This window comes from Pinus tabuliformis, chromosome X (genome assembly GCF_031772625.1).
Source record: "Pinus tabuliformis cultivar Carrire ecotype Pingquan chromosome X, CPIR1, whole genome shotgun sequence".
Classification (NCBI taxonomy): domain Eukaryota; kingdom Viridiplantae; phylum Streptophyta; class Pinopsida; order Pinales; family Pinaceae; genus Pinus; species Pinus tabuliformis.
This window is the reverse complement of record NC_142308.1, coordinates 1228687999-1228707717: the sequence shown is the minus strand read 5'-3', so window position 1 is coordinate 1228707717 and position 19719 is coordinate 1228687999.

Here is a 19719-nt window from a genome sequence, read left to right as displayed (position 1 = left end):
ACAAAAAATTTTGATTTTTGTTCTTGACTGGTTTTTGATTCTGCATTAACTAGTCCTTAGTTAAATTTTGACTGAGTAAAACATCCTAGAATCATACTTGTTAGGCTTTTGCCTCATTAGATTTACTTTTAGGTGAATTTCTCTTAGATTTGCTTTTGGGTGAAATTGAGTTGATTTGATTGCCATAGATTTTTTAACTTTGATTTCTGTTAAAGTAAGTTTTACATGCTTTGTTAATATAGGGAAAAATCCAAAAAAAAAAACTCTTTTGAAGAAAAGTTTGCTTTAGTAGCATTTGAATCTTTGAAAAGAAAAGGAATTTTCGTGAAGTAATTAGTGGTCATGTGTTGTATGCTTTGGAAAAGATAAAGAGTTTGTTTCTTTGATTTTCATTGCCAAGAAAGTTGTCTTTATATCAATTTTTCATTCTCCAACTCTCTTAGCTAGGGAATTCATTGAAAAAGAAAATTAGTATAAATCATCCTAAGTGCATCTTTTTAGTGGATTTCAGTCGAGTCTACACACCATCAGTTTCATCTCCACTACCTTTTGTCTTAAAGAAAATCCATAAAAAATTAACTCTTAAAGTAAAATCAACTTAGTAACTTTTATTTACTAGGGCTCTGAAACACCAATATAGATCAGGCTAGTGTCTTGGAGTAGGAGAGTAATTAACTCTCCAAGATAGTAAAACCAAACAAGTAGCTCATCTTGTGGTAGGATAAATCCAACTGTTTCATTTGTACTCTGGGAAAGCTCCTCTTAAAGGAGAAGCACGAGACCGTGTCCGAACCAGTGAGGGGATCAATCCTCCTTCATTTGGAAAGACGCCAAATACGCATGTACTACAAACGGTAAACCTCGGATTATTGTCGAGGAGCCTGGGGTCACTTGTCGGTAAACCTTGGATTATTGTCAAGGAGCCGGCAAGGGGATTGAGCTTGTTACTCTGCCCTTGCGTGCTATCGGGTCGTAGACTGTTCCCCCAGATATATTTGTTGCTGTTGGTAACCTTAGTGACCATTATCTTTAGGATTCTACCCAAGGTGACGGTGGAGGGAAGATCCCACTGTACCTGGAGCAGACGTCGGCTAGATTCACTTGGATTTTCTAGGGGGTTCACTTCACTCGAGATGGTTAAAGTGGAGGAACTTGTGCCGGTCTATTCATTAAGCAGGTTGCCGGGGTAACTGTTCCACCCACCACTTTTGTACTGAATTCGGCGATGTTGGGTTTCATCTCCAACTAGTGTTTTCGGTCCGGAAGGCTACTGTTTGTGTATGGTTTGACGCCCTAGATTCTTTAGGCGTGTGAATCGAATTTGTTTGGTTCTTTAGAGACTTTAGGTGGTTTTCTTTGAAATTTTACTTTGTTTGCATGTGCAGTAGTTAAAAGTTTTTAACTATGGCTGAATTACCGAGACAGTCCCGTAGACTTCGGGGCCAGTCTCCTGAGATTGTTACCATGGCCGATTTGTTGAGGAAGTCCCGTAGACTTCGGGGCGAACCTCCTGAAGATGTCCCGGGTCATTACGAAGGTTTGAAAGTCCTTGTAACTCCTAGTGGCAGTAAAGTAGGTTCACCTGAAGAAGGAGAGTCGTCGTTGGTAGTCCATCCAGATTACCAAGGTCTAGAAACAGGTTATAATCCCGAAGCTGTTGCAGTTTCCGAGCTTGCTGGTAGTTTTTCATCTACTAGTGATATAGGCGAAGAACCTGAAATATCTGAACTTGTTACTCCAACTTCTAGTGCTCCTGATTCACCTAGGGTAGAAAGAGTCATCACTGAAAATATTCCTATTGGTTTGATAGCTATTGAAGAATTTGCTCCAGAAGAAGAAATAGGCGTCTCTATCCTTGAAGATCAACCTACTATTGATCTAAGGGAGCGTGAATATATCTTTTACAGTCCTCCTAGAAGTAATACTTGGTATCTTTCGTTAACTAGTTATTTGGACAACTCAGGGTCATGTTTTTCTCCACCTCGTACTCCCTATCCACCTGGAGTTATTTATACTCCTGTAAATATGTCTGGTCAGTCGTCCGTGTTCACTCAATCTCCTGAATCTTTCTTGTATGGCGGTCCTTCTGTTCCCTCTGGGTATCAGTCACTTTCTGGTACTTTTGCGGGAGCATCTCCTCAACCCATTGAACATGGGTTATTAACTGGAAACAATGGTAATAAACCAATGAGTGTAGGAGACATTTACATGATGTCAGGTTCAATTCCTGGTTCTCAACCTCAAGGTGGCCAGTTACCGCCTGGGGGGCAGCCTCAATTAACGCCTGGGGGGCAACCTCAAGGTACACAAATTGCGTCTGGGGGGCAACCTCAAGGACAGTATGTACCCATAGTACAATACATTCCTCAAGGTCAACCCCAGCCTCAATATGTACCCCAAGGTCAACCTCAGTATCAATTTATAGCTCAAGGTCAACCCCAGTATCAGTATTTACCTCAAGGGTATCTACCTCAAGGTTAGTACTCGAGTCAAGGTTATCAACCACCCCAAGGTCAATCTTATGTTCAAAGTACGGTGTAGGAATTTACAGGGTAAGTTCCTCATAAAGAATACCAAAAGGACACCGCTCACAACCAGATCACAGATCAATACACCAGTATTTTTGACGTGGTTAAAACCCTCAAAGAGGGAAATAGTCCACGGCCTGTCCCAACGTGGGTACTACAGGAAATTTATTAATCAAAGAATGAAAATTTACATAAGCTTCTCTCATGCATGGATTACCCGAACAATGACCCTCCATGCGCTTTAAATAGAACTCATGGACCAATCGGGTGTCAAGCCACGGATCAAGTGTCGGTAATACCGAGGAGAGAATGAACCGTCGGATCACTGCATATCGTGACCGTCGGATTGTAAGTTACAAAATGTACAACAGTAAAGAAACACACTTTACCTAACTCTATACTAGACCAAGTTGAACTTAACTATTTCCTATGTGTCGGAATATCCTAACATCCCCCCTTAAGAACAACTTGGGATAGGATTGAAGGATTTACAAATATGACACAATAGGAGAAGGAAGGAGGCACTAGAGCCTATCCCCCCTTAGTGACAACTTCCTGAACTCCAAGCATATATCGAAGTTTAGTGAACTTCGCCTCTATGAGAGCCTTTGTGAAGATGTCTGCAACCTGATCATCTGTTGAACAATATTGCACTTCAAGAACATGGTCATGAATGAGATTTCTGATGAAGTGCATGTGTAGTTCAATGTGTTTGCTGCGCTGATGCTGGACTGGATCTTTGCATAGCTGAATGGCACTTTGATTATCACACCAAAGTGTGGTTGGATGCTGCTGCTCAAAGCCAAACTCTGATAGGATCTGACGAAGCCACAAGGCTTCCTTACTAGCTTCCACGGCACCACGATACTCTGCTTCTGCTGACGAAAGAGAAATGGAAACCTGTTTCTTACAAGCCCATGTAATAGGTCCTGAACCAAGAGTGAATACATAACCAACAGTAGACTTTCGATCATCAGGGTCACCAGCCCAATCAGAATCAGTGAAACCAACTAACAGAGGAGCTGCTTTGGCACTGTAATGAATCCCAAACTGTACTGTACCTCGAACATAACGAAGTATTCTTTTAGCTGCTTTCCAATGACTTTCACGGGGGTTTTGCATAAAACGAGCAACAAGGCCAACAGCAAAGGAAAGATCAGGACGAGTATGGGTTAAATACAAGAGTTTTCCTACAAGTTGACGGTATAAGGTAGCATCAACTTCAGGAGAAGTACAAGAGACTGAAAGTTTGACTCCAGACTGAAAGGGAGAAGGGGCTGGCTTACAGTCTTCCATGTGAAAATGACGAAGAATATCACAAGCATACTTGGACTGGGAAAGGAGAATACCCTCCTTGGATTGCAAGACTTGAAGACCGAGAAAATAGTGTAAGTGTCCTAAGTCTGTCATTTCAAATTTCTTTTTAAGGCTGGACTTCACATGGTTTATAAGGTTGGGATCACTACCAGTAAGAATAAGATCATCAACATAAAGAACAAGGATGATAAGAGAGTTGCCCACTTTCTTGGTGTAGACAGTATTGTCAGAATGACACCTAGAAAAGCCAGATTCTAAAAGAAAGCTATCCATTTTGGCATACCAAGCCCGAGGAGCTTGCTTGAGGCCATAAAGGGATTTCTTAAGTCGACAAACAAGGCTGGAGTCTGTTTGTATGAAGCCAATGGGTTGTTCCATATAGATTTCTTTCTGCAAGTCCCCATGCAAGAAGGCAGATTTAACATCCATCTGATGGACTTCCCATTTTAAAGAGGCAGCAAGGGAAAGAACAAGGCGGATAGAGTTCATTTTGGCAACAGGGGAGAAGGTTTCAGTGTAGTCAATGCCTTCAACCTGTGAAAAGCCCTTAGCAATGAGACGAGCTTTATGTTTATCAACTTTCCCATCTGGTCCATACTTGGTTCTGTAAACCCATTTACATCTAACAAGTTTGCGTCCCTTTGGTAGAGGAACAAGATCCCATGTATCATTTGTCATCAATGAATGATATTCTTCATTCATAGCTGCTTCCCAATGTGGATGGCCTGAAGCTTCTGCAAAAGTGTCAGGATCATGATTTACTGGAGCTTGAGCCAGTAAAGAAGAGGCTCTTTCAAACTGAGAACGTGTACGTCGCTGATCTGTAGGATCACCAGCAAGATCACCTGCTGCATCCCGAGTAGCACGGACCCATCTTGGAAGTTGAGGATCCTGAGAAGGTGGGGGAGGATTATCATCCTCGCTTTCATCATCTGAAGAAGAAATGTTTTCAAAAGTAGAAGAGATAGGAAGAGGTGGCACATCCGCCGGACTAGGCTCGCAGGCCGATTTATTTTCATCAAATTTTACATCTCTTCTAATGATAACATTTTTGGACTTAAATGGAATAAGTCTATAACCTTTTACATCTTCAGAATATCCAACAAAAGTACATTTCTCACTCTTAGGTTCTAAAGCTTTATGCTTTTCATCTGGAATATGGGCCCATGCTTCACTTCCAAACACACGAAAGTGACTTACATCTGGTTTAATGGAACTCCAAGCTTCTTCTGGAGTGATATTCTCTAGAACCTTAGTAGGAGTGCGATTGATTATATAATTTGCACAATTAATTGCTTCGGCCCAAAAACTAAGACTGAGTCCTTTAGATTGCAGCATACAATTAGCCATTTCCTTTAAGGTGCGATTTTTCCTTTCAGCTACACCATTTTGTTGTGGAGTGTATGGAACAGTATGTTGCATTTGAATTCCATTTTCAGTGCAAAAGTTGATGAATGTGTTTTTAACATATTCTCCACCATTATCAGTTCTTAGCTTAAGAATTTGATGTCCAGATTGTTTTTCAACAAAGGCTTTGAAGGCCAAAAATGTGTTAAATACTTCGCTCTTGAGTTTTAAGAAGTATACCCAAGTGCGTCTGGAGAAATCATCAATGAAAGTTAAGAAGTACTTGCAGCCAGAGAATGAAGCAACAGGAAGAGGACCACATAAATCACTGTGCACAAGCTGTAAAGGGGCTGAGGCGTGCCAAGAGGCACGTTTGTCAAAACTGTCCCGATGATGTTTTCCGAGTACACATCCGGAACAAACACCATCTCTGCAAGATACCATAGGAAGACCTGTCACCATATTTTCTTTACATAGATGCTGAAGGGAGCGATAGTTTAAGTGACCAAATCGCTCATGCCAAAGTTTGCTCACTTCATCATTATGAGCAACAAATACTGAGGGAAGATTTGATGACCCAAAGTTGTGAAACTTATACAACCTTGTGGAATCATCAGCAAGACCAGTAGCTAGAATCTGTTTAGGATCTTTTAGATCCTTGATTACAACATCATGAGGTGAAAATTCAACAATTTTACCTTCACCTGAATGAGTTATCTGATAGACAGATAGAAGGTTGCAGGATAAGGTTGGAACACATAATACATCATTAAACTGACCATTGTCTAGATGAACAGTTCCAGTCCCTACAACATTAAGAGATCTATCATCACCAACATATATATTTTTGGTGTTACAATCATTTAAAGAAGAAAACATGGCTTGGTTTTTGGCCATGTGATAAGAGGCTCCAGAATCAATGAGCCACTCATGAGAATGAGAAGAAGAAGAAGATACATTTAATGCATAACCAGACTGAGATGATTGACAACGACATGCAAAAAGTGCCATTCCGGAAGTTGAAGTTGAAGTAGGCTCCACATGGATGTTATGTTTCTTCATTGCGGCTTCCAAGGCTTCCATCTTCTTAAAGCATTTAGATTCTAAGTGGCCATCTCGATTACAAAAGTTACAATGTCTATCAGTCTTCTTCCATTTGTTTTTATTGGTCTTATCATTTTGCTGAAATGATCTTTCATTTTGAGGCTGAGTTGGTTTAGGACCATTCTTTTGAGGATATGACTTCTTAGGATTCTTTGAATTTGGTTGCTGCTGGGCGGCTAACGCTTTCGTGGAAGAGTTTCCAAGATTAAGAAGACCAAGGTGTAAGAGTTTTTCTTGTTCTCTTATTAAGGAATCACAAAAGGAGTCAAAGGAAGGGGCCTTGTAGTCTTTTCCTTGACAAATGAAAGCTTCCCTTGTAGAATGGAAAGTGGAAACAAATACAGAGTAGGCTGGTCCCAACTTAGTAAGGATGGAATAAATAAGGTTACCATATTCTTTCTTAACTTTAACACCTTCCAAGAGATATCTAAGGGTCTTGAATTTGGACAAGAAATCTTCAATGCAAGAAAAATTATTAGGATCCAAAGTAAGCAACTCATTTTCAAGTTGATGGGCTCTAATTTCATTTTTAATCCCAAAAACTTTAGCGAGTTTTTTTAATGCTTCATGAGGAGTCTCAAGTTCTGCAATGTGGAATCTAAGATCAGGAGAAATAGACATCCCTATCAAACCACGTGCTTGATCTTGTCTATTTTCCCATTTTGCAGCCTTGTCTTCATCTTTTGGTTTCTTCTCTTGGTCTGTGGCTATTCTGAAGAGACCTTTACTTCTAAGTAAATCTTCCATGTAGGCTATCCATTGGAAGTAGTTAGTGCTGTCAAGAATGACTTGGCATAGACTTTCCATTTTAAAAAAAAAAAATGAAGCTAAAGATGCTGAAAGTAAGTCTTCCAATGGATAGATCTTGAAAAAATAGGCGATTTTAAAAAAAACAGCTCTGAAAAAGGCTTCCGGATGAAGAAGTTATGGCTTTTTAAAAAAAATTGTTGACGTTGTCGGCAAAGTGCATGTAGGCTATCCATTGGAAGTAGTTAGTGCTGTCAAGAATGACTTGGCATAGACTTTCCATTTTTTTTAAAAAAATGAAGCTAAAGATGCTGAAAGTAAGTCTTCCAATGGATAGATCTTGAAAAAATAGGCGGTTTTAAAAAAAACGGCTCTGAAAAAGGCTTCCGGATGAAGAAGTTATGGCTTTTTAAAAAAAATTGTTGACGTTGTCGGCAAAGTGCGCGAATGTGCGGGAATGAAAAAATCCGCCCCCACAAAATGGAGACCTGAACCCAAGACCTCTACTCTCTTAAAATAGCTTTGAACCAATTGATCTATACAAAAAATTTGAGAGAGAGAGAGAGAGAGAGGGGGGGGGCCTTGGTTTGCGTGCTTGCCTTGAGAAAGATCTTTTTCCCTACAAAACACAAAACACAAAACCCAACACGAATATGCAAAGAAAAACGAACCTTGCAGCTCGAAGTTAGCTTTAGCCAAAAAAAATCTCAAAGTTAGCTTTAGCCGAAAAACTAAATATTTTTCTCAATGTTTCTGATTTTCCGAGATCACACTAAGGTGCAGGGAAAAGAGCATACGCATGAGAAAAATCCTTCCTTTCTGTTTCTGATTTGCCCAGATCGCACAGAGTCACAGGGCAAAGAGCATACGTAGAAATGAAAGGTATAGATATGGTTAAAAAAAAGGCTAAATAAACCGAAACCATAATAAGCAGAGAGAAAATAACAGTAAACTGCAAAAAACACTGTATACCTCCCGATCTGAAAAATGACGCAGCTAGGGCTACCGGAAACCTTTTCGCGTGAAACGAAAGGGGTTCCTCACTGGAACAGATGCTCCGAATGCAACAGAGCAGTCCTCTCGGCCCGAAAGCAGTCAGAAACAGCAGATCTAGGAAACGACAGCCGCATGCAGTTCTACCGGCTTCAGATTTGGATCACCAACGGACGCGGCCCTCAAATAGCTCTGATACCATGTAGGAATTTACAGGGTAAGTTCCTCAGAAAGAATACCAAAAGGACACTGCTCACAACCAGATCACAGATCAATACACCAGTATTTTTGACGTGGTTAAAACCCTCAAAGAGGGAAACAGTCCACGGCCTGTCCCAACGTGGGTACTACAGGAAATTTATTAATCAAAGAATGAAAATTTACATAAGCTTCTCTCATGCACGGATTACCCGAACAATGACCCTCCATGCGCTTTAAATAGAACTCATGGACCAATCGGGTGTCAAGCCACGGATCAAGTGTCGGTAATACCGAGGAGAGAATGAACCGTCGGATCACTACATATCGTGACCGTCGGATTGTAAGTTACAAAATGTACAACGGTAAAGAAACACACTTTACCTAACTCTATACCTAACTCTATACTAGACCAAGTTGAACTTAACTATTTCCTATGTGTCGTAATATCCTAACATACGGGAAATGTACCTTTCAATTATCAATCCTACCCTCAATCCGGTTATAGATCTCAATATCCTCAACCTGTCATGGGTCAATACCCCGGAATGAACATAGTGTGGGATCCATCGCAAGTTCAACAGGTATTGCAGCCAAGTGTACAGTTGTCATCTCAAGCTGGACAACCCTTAGTTTTTGGTTCACCCCAGCAACCAGTCCAGTCTAACGTTCAAACTTCTGTACCTTCAGTAGTTACTCAGTCGCCCATTGCACCTAGTACTCCATCTCAAACGACTGCTGCAACTACCGCAACATCTGTTCCTTCCACCACACTTACTTCTGGAGTATCGACAGCTCCAGTTTCTACTATCTCTGCAACTACTCCTCAGACATCTTTACCATTGTCTGGATCCATGATTCAAACTACGGTTCAGATTTCTATAGGACAGCCTGGTTTAAGTACGGTTGTCACTAGTCAACCACAATTCACTTATCAACCGTACTAGGGACAGTACCAATACGGGCCTGCTGTCCAGCAGCCAGTTTACCAGTATCAACTGTATCCTGGGTACACTTATCAACAACCTCAGCAACCCCAGTACAGTCCAGTTAATCCTGGTTTTCCAGGAGGATACAATATCCCGAATGCGATTCCTATTCCAAGTTATCCTGGATATCCTCCTCCTGGGACTGGTCTTGTGACCCAGAGTTTTAGGGATCCTAATCAGCAATTACCATTTATCGCAACTTTGGATTTACCGGACTTGTCGCGCCTAACGAATGATCCAATAAATTATCTTCCGTTTTGGCTGCCAATGCCAAATAAGTTGCCCAGTGACATCCCCAAGTTCGAAGGTAAGTCCGGAGAGGATCCGTCAAATCATGTGATGACTTACCACCTCTGGTGTGCTTCAAATTCCATCTTGGATGATTCGATCCACTTACGTCTTTTCCAGCATACGCTCATTGGTCTCGCGGCCAAGTGGTACATTGAGTTACCACGGGCCTCTTTTTATAATTTTAGTCAGTTAGCTACCTCGTTCCTAACTCATTTTCAGTTGCCGGTCAGATATGATAATGGCACGGAGCTACTAACTTCATTAAAACAGTCGACGTCCACTTATATTTCTGATCATATACATGAATGGAGATGTCGAAGGCGATTAGTGAAAGTTTTTATCCTGGACCAAATCTTAGCTGAATGGTTTGTTAAATCATTGTTACCGAAGATTACTGAAGACGTAGTCAAGGCCGGAGTAGTTACTGAGGAGCAAGTGATTGCTCAAGCGCAGTACCTTGACTTAGTTTACACTCAGTCAGGTACGTTACACGAAAAGATCCCAGATCTTCCAAAGTTGAATCAAATCGCTGCTGCTCCTTCGGGATCTCATGCTGCTGATGGCATGATTGGTACGGTGAATACTAAAACCAAGAAGAAGTCTTCAAAGAATTCTTCGCCCATTATAACCTTACCAGACTCCCCGACAGGAGAATCTTCTGCTGATGTTTCCGCTGATATTCATGTTGTAGAGTCATCTACGGCTAAATCAAAAAACGGTGGGAAGAAGAAAGGTAAGAAGAAGAATAAAGCAGACAAGACTCCAAAGGAGAAAACAAAAAATTCGGAAACCAATGACGAAAAGCGCAAACCTCGATATCCTTGTCTTATTTGTGAAGAGGATCATTTTACAAGAGATTGCCCTCATCGGGCCGAGGTTGTGAAAATCGTCAAGGGTTCCCCAACTCCTGCTGTTTTGAAAGATCCATTTCCAAAGCAGGAGAGTAAGATGATAGGTTCTTCCTCGAGTGCCAGTGAAGAACCCATATTGATGATGTCTCATGTAAGGATTGCGACTCGATCGCAAGATTATGGTAGTAAAAGTCCTGTTGATGGATCGAAAGAAGCAGAATCTTCTCATTCAAATCCATCAACCTCAGCTCCCGGTTCCGATCCACTACAGATCGAGAAACCTAACCCTGACTTAGTAATCAAACCGCCTGCCAAGGGTGTACTTCGAAGGTCTGCTTTCAATCCACATGTGAGAGCGGCCCATAATTACAACATTGTTGAGGATTTAGCTGTTTCACCCTCAGCAATGTCGGCTTTAGAAGTGCTGCAATCATGCCCAGCACAGCGAAAATTACTTTTGTCGGCTATAGGAGCTGTTGATGTTCAGGACCCGAACCTAATAATCTTTGATCTAGAAAATAGTACACCGCATTTGCCTCATCAGATGGCTTTCCAGATCCCAGTGATAGTCAAAAACAGGCCTATTCATCGGACTGTAATTGATGAGGGAGCTTCCACGTGTATTATGTCGATACAGTGTTGGAGATTGCTTGGTTCTCCTTCACTAAATCAATCCCCAACCATTCTCAACGCCTTTGATGGCCGTGGGTTCCATCCGTTTGGCATTCTACAGGATTTGCCTATAGGGGTTGAAGGAAAAACCATTAATCTAGATGTGGAGGTGGTTGATGCCCCTCTAGACTACAACCTTCTCTTGGGTCGAAGTTGGTCTTACGGTATGACAGCAGTCGTTTCATCGGTCTTCAGAGTAATAAAGTTTCCACATAATGGCAAGATCGTAACCATAGACCAGCTGGCTTACTTTTCATCCGACCCAGCCTCTTCAGAGAGTATCCAGCATGTCGGTAAAACGACTATCCCTTACAAGGATGTTGGCGTAGGATTAGTTAAAGATGTCGGTTTACTGGGAACTTTTCCTTTTCCTCCAATCAACACCGTGTCTTCATTTGCATCTATTCATATGATTACTTCAGACACCATTGTTTATGACGATCCTTGGATCGTTCCTTCTGAATCTGAGATAGACTCATTTGGTGAGGCAATGCCTTTGAGTCCATATGAAATTGCCTATGAAGCCGTGTAGAGTTTTACCGATCCGAGTTCAACCAAAATCAACCAAATGAATGTGGTCCATGAGGGATCAATTTTCGCGTCAACCTCGGAGTTAATAGCATTTTCCGAAGTTGTGTCATCTGACGAACAACTTTGTGAAGTCCTGTGCGTAGATGATTTACCATGGGAAGATCTCCATCATAGATCTTCGTTTTTACCTGAGAATGATCATTTTGAAAACGATTTCTCATCAATCTTTACAACTGAATATGTCAAAGAAGCTCAGAATCCAATGAAACATCCTGATTCAGAGCTGAATTTGGGAAACATTTCTCGCACTATTCCCATTGACATTTCAGTCAAGCCCAGAATTTTTGAGCACATTCATATAGGTGCCTCGTGTTCAGATGATGAAATTCAGACATACAAGGCCCTATTTCAAGAATTCCGCGACGTGTTTGCCTGGTCCTATGAGGAAATGCCAGGAATTGATCCCGCAATTGTTGTCCATGAGATCAAGACTTACCCGGATGCTAAACCCGTCCGGCAACGTTTGCGTCAGATTCACCCATGAAAAGTGGCTGCAATTAAAGTAGAAGTCGAGAAGCTGTTGAAAGCAGGTTTCATTTATCCGATCCCGTTAACGGATTGGGTATTGAATATTGTTCCGGTTAACAAAAAACAGGGAACAATAAGAATATGTATCGACTATAGGGATATCAATCATGCTTGTCCCAAGGACAACTATCCAACACCCTATATCGATAAAATAATTGATGATTGTGCCGGCAGTGAAATATTTTCCTTTATGGACGGTTTTTCCGGTTACAATCAAATCAATATTCTACCTGCCGATCAACCAAAAACAGCTTTCATTTGTCCATGGGGGACATTTGCTTATTGCAAATACCTTTTGGGCTAAAGAATGCTGGAGCCACTTTTCAAAGGGCGTTGTCTTATGCATTTCATGACATCAAACACATTGTGCAACCGTATCTCGATGATTTGCCCGCTCACTCCTTACATCGAGCTGATCACCTTGTCCATTTACGAGCAATTTTCATGAGGTGTAGGCATTATCAGATTCGGTTGAACCCACACAAATGTGTCTTCTATATAGAAGTGGGACGATTGATGGGATTTGTAGTTTCAAAAGCCGACATTCATGTCGATCCCTCGAAGGTAGAAGCTATCATCAAATTGCCTCCTCCTTCGAGTCTTCGCCAACTCCAAAGTTTGCAGGGGAAAGAAAACTTTTTACGTCGATTTATTCCTAACTACACCGAGATTACCAAGGGTTTTACCCGGTTTTTGAAACAGAACGCTCAATTCTCTTGGGATGAGATAGCTCAGAAATCTTTCGATGCGCTCAAGCACGCGTTAACCCATGCACCGTTGCTGCATCCTCCCAACTACAACCAGGATTACTTTTTGTACCTCGCCGCCGCTCATTCCACCATTGGAATGGTCTTAGTACAGGAAGACGAATTCGGAACGGAACATGTGATATATTACCTTAGTCGGACCTTAAATCCCACTGAGCTCAAATATTCACATGTGGAGAAATTGGCCTTGGCAGCCGTTCAAGCTGTCCAACGTTTTCGTCATTACATTCTTCTCCGTAAAACTACAGTCATTTCCGATTGCAACCCTATGATCTACATTTTGACTAAACAATTTCTAGGGGGAAAGTACTCTAAATGGATCATTATCCTGCAAGAGTTCGACTTGGAGTTTGAAAAATATAAGTCTAAGAAATCTTTAGTTTTTGCAGAGTTAATGTGTGACTTCCCACGTGCTGACACAAAAACTATGGCAAAGGAACCCATTGTAGACAAATCTTTGTTTATCATCAACACTTTAGATCCGTGGTATGGGGATATAATCGTCTATCTCCAGACCCAATCCTTTCGGCCCGAAGTTTCAAAGTTGGAACGCCGGAAAATTCGATTCCAGTCCCAACAGTACAAAATTATTGGAGATACTCTTTATCGCTGTGGGGCGGACTTGGTTTTTCACCGTTGCTTAACTCACGAGGAAGCTGAAAGGGTTTTGAATGACTGTCACTCTGGAACATGTGGCGGTCATATGTCTGGGTATGCCACAGCCCAAAAGATATTGGGCGCTGGCTACTTCTGGCCGTCCTTGTTTAAAGACTGTATTATTGCGGTTCGTAAATGCCACAACTGTCAAGTGTTTGATCGCAAGATGCGCGCTCCACCTGCTCCTCTCCACCCTATAATTGCCGTTGGTCCTTTCGCCAAATGGGGTATCGATTTTATTACATGTAACCCTCACTCGGCCGGGGGGCATGCGTATATCATCCTTGCGGTTGATTATTTTACTAAGTGGGCCGAGGCGATGCCTACATTCGAGGCAGATGGCAAGACAGTTGAAATTTTCATATTCAATCACATTATTGCTAGGTTTGGTGTCCCACAAGCGATAATCACTTACCATGGGCACCATTTTCGAAACGTTATGATGACAGAACTTACAGGCCAGCTTGGTTTGCGTCACGATAGCTCAACTCCTTATTATCCACAAGCGAATGGTCTGGTTTAGTCCATCAAGAAAGTTTTAGTTATCATGATCCGACGAATCATTGGTATTCATCGGTCGAATTGGCACAACATGTTATTTTCCGCGCTTTGGGCGTACCGAACCTCAGTGAAAACATCAACAGGGTTCACTCCTTTCCAACTAGTTTATGGTTTGGAAGCTGTGCTGCCCATTGAATGCGAAATCCCGTCACTTCAAATGGCTGTCGAATTACTTCCAGCTACTTCCGAAGAGGAAAAGCGTTTATTATACTTAGCTCAATTAGATGAGACTCGAGGTGACGCTGCATTGGCAATCGAGACTCACGCAAAACATATGAAAGCTCAGTATGATCGAAATGTGGCCCCTCTAAATTTTTCGGAAGGAGATCTAGTGCTATTATATGATCAAGCTAATGATAAATTAGGTGCTGGAAAATTCGTTCCTATGTGGCATGGGCCCTACATTGTCAAGCGAAAGCTAGCAAAAGGGGCCTATGAGCTGGTAGATTTTGACGGGGACTCTTTGGGTAAACCCAGAAATGGACTTTACCTAAAGAGGTATTATGCTTAAAGGATGGGTATGGAGATTTAGTTAGGTTAGATTTTTCTTTCTAGCTGGTGTGTTTGTTAGTATAGACAGTGTGCTTAGCTTAGAAAGTGTGTTTTTCGTCGTTATTCTGGCTTATCTTGGTTTTACTCTTGATATTGCAGATGTCGACGCCTCTCCAAACGTACATTGGATTCGCTGATGGTGCTTGTTGTAGTACACGGAATATCTCTTCCGCAACTTGGGTTATCTATTCGCCCTCTGACGAGTTAGTTTCTATGCATGGGGTGAGCCTCGGTCAAACAACAAACAACATTGCAGAATACAGTGCAGTGATTGAGTTATTGTCTGAATCTATTTCGTTTGGGATTCGGAGTTTGATAGTGAGGTTAGATTCTGAACTCGTTGTATTACAGCTTAATAGAGTGTATGCCATTAGAAATCCAGTGTTATTAAGGTTATTTTTGAGAGTGCGTCTCTTGGAACGTGAATTTGATTACATTGAATATCAGCATATTCCAAGGTCTTTAAATACATTAGCAGATGCAATTGCTTCTCGAATGTTAGACAGACATTTGTGATAATCATACACGTAAATTTAAAAACATTTCATCACACATGTTTAACAAGATAAGCCGGTAATAATGATATATATATATATATAGGAGTGTGTCAAAAAATACATCGTCTTCGATCATAGGTTGAAAAACACCTTATGATCGGCAAAAATGATAAGTACAAAAAACCAAAATGTCACATGTGTCTACAAAGTGACCATCCAATCACTGGTGGTGCTCTCTATACGACACGACTGCACGGGCTACCCTGCACAAGAACCTTCTAAAAGGTCCTGGGACTGCGACCACATAGCGCTGAAGTCTGATAGGAATATCATATATAGTCGTCTCTGGTATGTCTGCCGTAAGACGCTCTAGGTCTTGTTCCAACTCAGCTAAGGTCTCCGCGGCCACGTCCTGTGGGGCCAGTGCCGGTGCAACTGGTACTCTCCTCTCGAAAGGCCGGAGATTGGCTGGGCGCTGTGGGCCTACATCTGCATTTTGAAAATTGTCACTGTCAACTTTGAGACGATATAAAAACAAAAAAAAATAGATAATTTAAAACTTGTGAAAAATGAAGTACCTGTGTCATCCCACTGTTCTCCCGGTGGAAGAATCATGTCCGGATCTCCATGAAAATCAACTCCGGCATAAGGAAAATCCTGTATCGAGAAGACCTGGTTCTCTAACCAGTGAAAATACTCTGGTCTAAATCGGACAACCTCCGTGCCCTCGTCAGGATGACGGGCCATCACCACAACCCATCGCATCAACTTAGGCTCTCGGGGAGGCCCAACCTCAACAGTGATCTGCTGTGGGATCAACATCGAAACCCTCTCTAGGGCAAAACTCACAACTAAAGGCCCATAACCAAAAGTCTTCAGCTGTCCGTTTTTGGTCCTAGTCAGTTGGCCCTTTAAGTTGGCCAACACAGCATCGCACCAGTTGAAAATGGTGCCCCGATAACAATCAATCGCCATCCGCATCTGGGATCCAGTGGCAATGTGCAAAGCGGTAGCCCCGCAAAGTCTGGTAACTGTAAAGGAAATTACCATAAGTTCAGGTCGGGATATCTTTTTGATCTCTATCCCCTTATCCTGGTTTTGATTATTGCACCACTCTAGTCGGAGACTAGCAATGGACTGGCCACCCGGCCTAGTCTCGGACAGAGTCAATTGTTCGCCCCTCTTGGGCAAACCAGTGAGAAAGTAAATATCTGAGGGCTCTATCTCGAGCTGGTGCCCTCCAATGTAAAAACACTGATCCTGAATGTTCCACCTTTCAACCAGCCACTCTAGAAAGCACACCTGGGCCCTCATGCCAGGTATGGCCCAGTATTTGTAAAAACCGCATGCCTTCAAATCATCAATGAAAGGTTGGTGATTAATCGCGGCCAAATCAACATCTTCGTGTTCTCTCTCGTGCCAATCAAGCATGGTGGGCAATCTACACACCATAAAACATCTGTTAGAATCCATAAAATTGAAAGTTTTTGGTTCATTTTGGAGAAATGAGAGTTTCAAAATACTTTCCGCGGTGTACGCATCCCGCCTTTAGAGACAGGGCGTATGTATGCAAGTTCTCTTAAGGCAAGTTGCGTACGCCCGGCATTTTCCCAACTGAGAAAATGTCGGGGTACGCAGGTCACCCATGGAGCACCTGCGTACCCCGAAAAGCGGATCTTGAAACCCCCAAGGCCTCCAAAAAATGAAACTAAAACTTAAAAACAAATTCTAAACAGATGGAAATGCAAGAGAGGATGTTGTAGGATACCTGATGAGACGGTGTTCGGTTTCGACGGTCGGATTCTCCGCAATGTCCACGGGAAGTTTCTTGCCAAAAGCCCTTTTTCTCTCATCAACAGTAAAATGGTAAAAATGAAATGGTAAAAACCCTTTTTATAGGTTTTTTGAGTAAATAAATGTCAAATTTGTTTATTTTCCACCATGAAAAGGTATTTTTCAAAGTATTTTTATCTATCTTTAAACAGGTATGAGTAATGTGTTGGTTTTTGCGCAGGATAAAAGGATTTTCAGGGAAAATTGTCATTTTTCACAAACAAAAACATTAGAGTCATCTTTTAAGCCCTTTTCTGACTCCTAAAACATGAAAAGATTGCCGAGCGTTTCTTTTACACTCGTTAAAACGGAATTAAAAGACGGTCCCCTTATAGCCCTTTTTTGACCGTAAAAACAGGAAAAGATTGCCGGATTTTTGTCGTTTCGAATTCGATACTGGAAATAAAATGATGTGTCCTTGATCACTTTTTACTTTTCAGGTCAAAGACACTAATCATGAAAGTACTCCTTGGTCACAAGATCAAGCGGTTCTATCAAGTATTATTTTATACTTTTTCGGGCTTCGGAGACACAAATTTACGAAAAAGTTCAACCCTAGAGTCTTCTTAAGTTTTTTGAGACTCTCTAAAATTGAAAAACGCCGAGTTTCTCCTATACTGGACTCGTTAAAATTTCACAGTAAAGGACATGTTTGATTACAAACAGGAACAGACCACTCCTTCTTAGGGTTCGAATCAAAACTAAGTTGGACTCATCCAAAGGATGAGCTTATAATCAAGCATATGTTATCCTCCTCAAGCTTGTAAAAAATAAAGAGGTACTTGCCAGAAATGGTGGGAGAAAAGAGAGAAAAATGATCCTATTTGTTATCCTTTGTCTCAGAAGAAGCCTTATCACCACTCTTGAACACGACACTTTTCATTCACCTGGGTTGGGAAATCCTTTGCCTCACAGTTGATCAAACCACATTGAAAGTCTTCAGTCGGGTATTAACTTTGGGTCAAATGTCACCAAGCCATCTGTTGTGTCGTTATGTGTTCAAGAGGTCACTACAAATAAACCATTCATCTGCAAAATACTCGTCATCCTTCTCGACCATCCCTGAGTCAGTCCTTACAGCTACATTTCTTCAGCTTGATCTATGATTTCGTGTTGTGGGCTTGCCTGCAACGGGTCTCTTTCTATCGACATCAACACATTATCTAGAAAGATGACCTAGAAATCGGTAGTACCTTGAAATCTGCATGCATCAATGGCAGGTTTCTCGCCTTTGACGACGGTTTACATCATTGACTTTCGATTGAAGGACTCTGTGAAATGTTCGACATCAACTCATTCATTCACATCTCATGGATTGTACTAGGTACTTTGAGAACCATTGACATCACTGGTGGTCTCTCTCACACTTGTTAATAGTTTACATCATTGACTGGTAATCAAGTGGTTTCTACCATGTTCGACATCAACTCATTTATTTGCATGGATAGAATCGTACTATTTCAGGAAGTAGAAATGAAGAACCTGGATCTAGTTTCACCATCCAGGCTGCGAGGAGTTTTGTATTCATTGTATAGTAGACCAACTATAAACAGATGGTTGCGTCCATACTGTGTCTACACAAGTCTATTATTATGATGTACTGCAAAATCATTCCTGTATCAGAGCAGTAGTTAGTTTGTTAGTTAAAGTTTTCAATCTCAGTATGGGAATGCCTACCTCAGCGATGATATGATCTTATATATGTATTTTGTGTTGAATATTGGCAGGTTCCGACTGGGCTCTCCACAAGATAATCCTTGAAATGATAAAGTACTTCACCCTTCCTAGATGATATGAAACCCTAATCTACTACAGGCTTCGCACTTTAGGGGGCAATCTGTTACACTAAAATTTGTCACCATGACTATTTGCAGTTAGTATGGCTCTATCAACTATCATACTATCCTCCTTGGCAAGTCTCATACCTCTGCTCTTCATGTCAAACTCCAAGAAAGAGAGAAAGCCTTTAAAAATCTATATATCTCTGGGTACGCAGTTTCTCTTAGCCTTACCTACGTGTACGCACCTCAAGTTCACAATACCTGCATACTTGTATGCTTTTTCTGTAAAGGGGTGGGTGCGTACTCATGTAAAGGTCAAAAGGCGCAAGTTTCACTTCAAAAAAGTTACTTGTGGTCATTTCTAGAGCATTCTAGAAGCTTGTTTGACGTGTATTGAGCGCCTCCAGATGGTTCATGTATCCCTATGAAAGAGAAACTTATCCCATCAAGAGGGGAGCTATCCCATTCAAAGAGGGGCTTATCCCATTGATGGTGGACCTGATTAACTTCCTCTAGAGCACTATAAATACAGGCATTGGGCCAGAAGGAGGGGAGGTTGAAAGCTGAACATTCCTAAGGGTAGATGCTGCTGGAATTAGGACTCCCTTATAGAGCTTGAGAGGAGAGATTCCCATCCTTTCCTAGCCTTATTTGGAAGTGGGTGAGCTGATCAAAGTAAAGGAAAACTCTTGCTGGACCCTAGGAGGGACCTGCACAACACCAAGGCTCAGGTTGTAATGGTTTCTTTTGTTTCCACTTAATACAAATAAACTCATTTTTCTCAACAGATTGTTATTCATGATTTGTTTCATATACTCCTTGGTCTGTATGATAAATATTTTTTATTTTATAAGTTATTCAAGTGCTATTTAATCTTTTGGCTTGTTAGTGAATGCAGGTTTCGAAGAGAAGGAG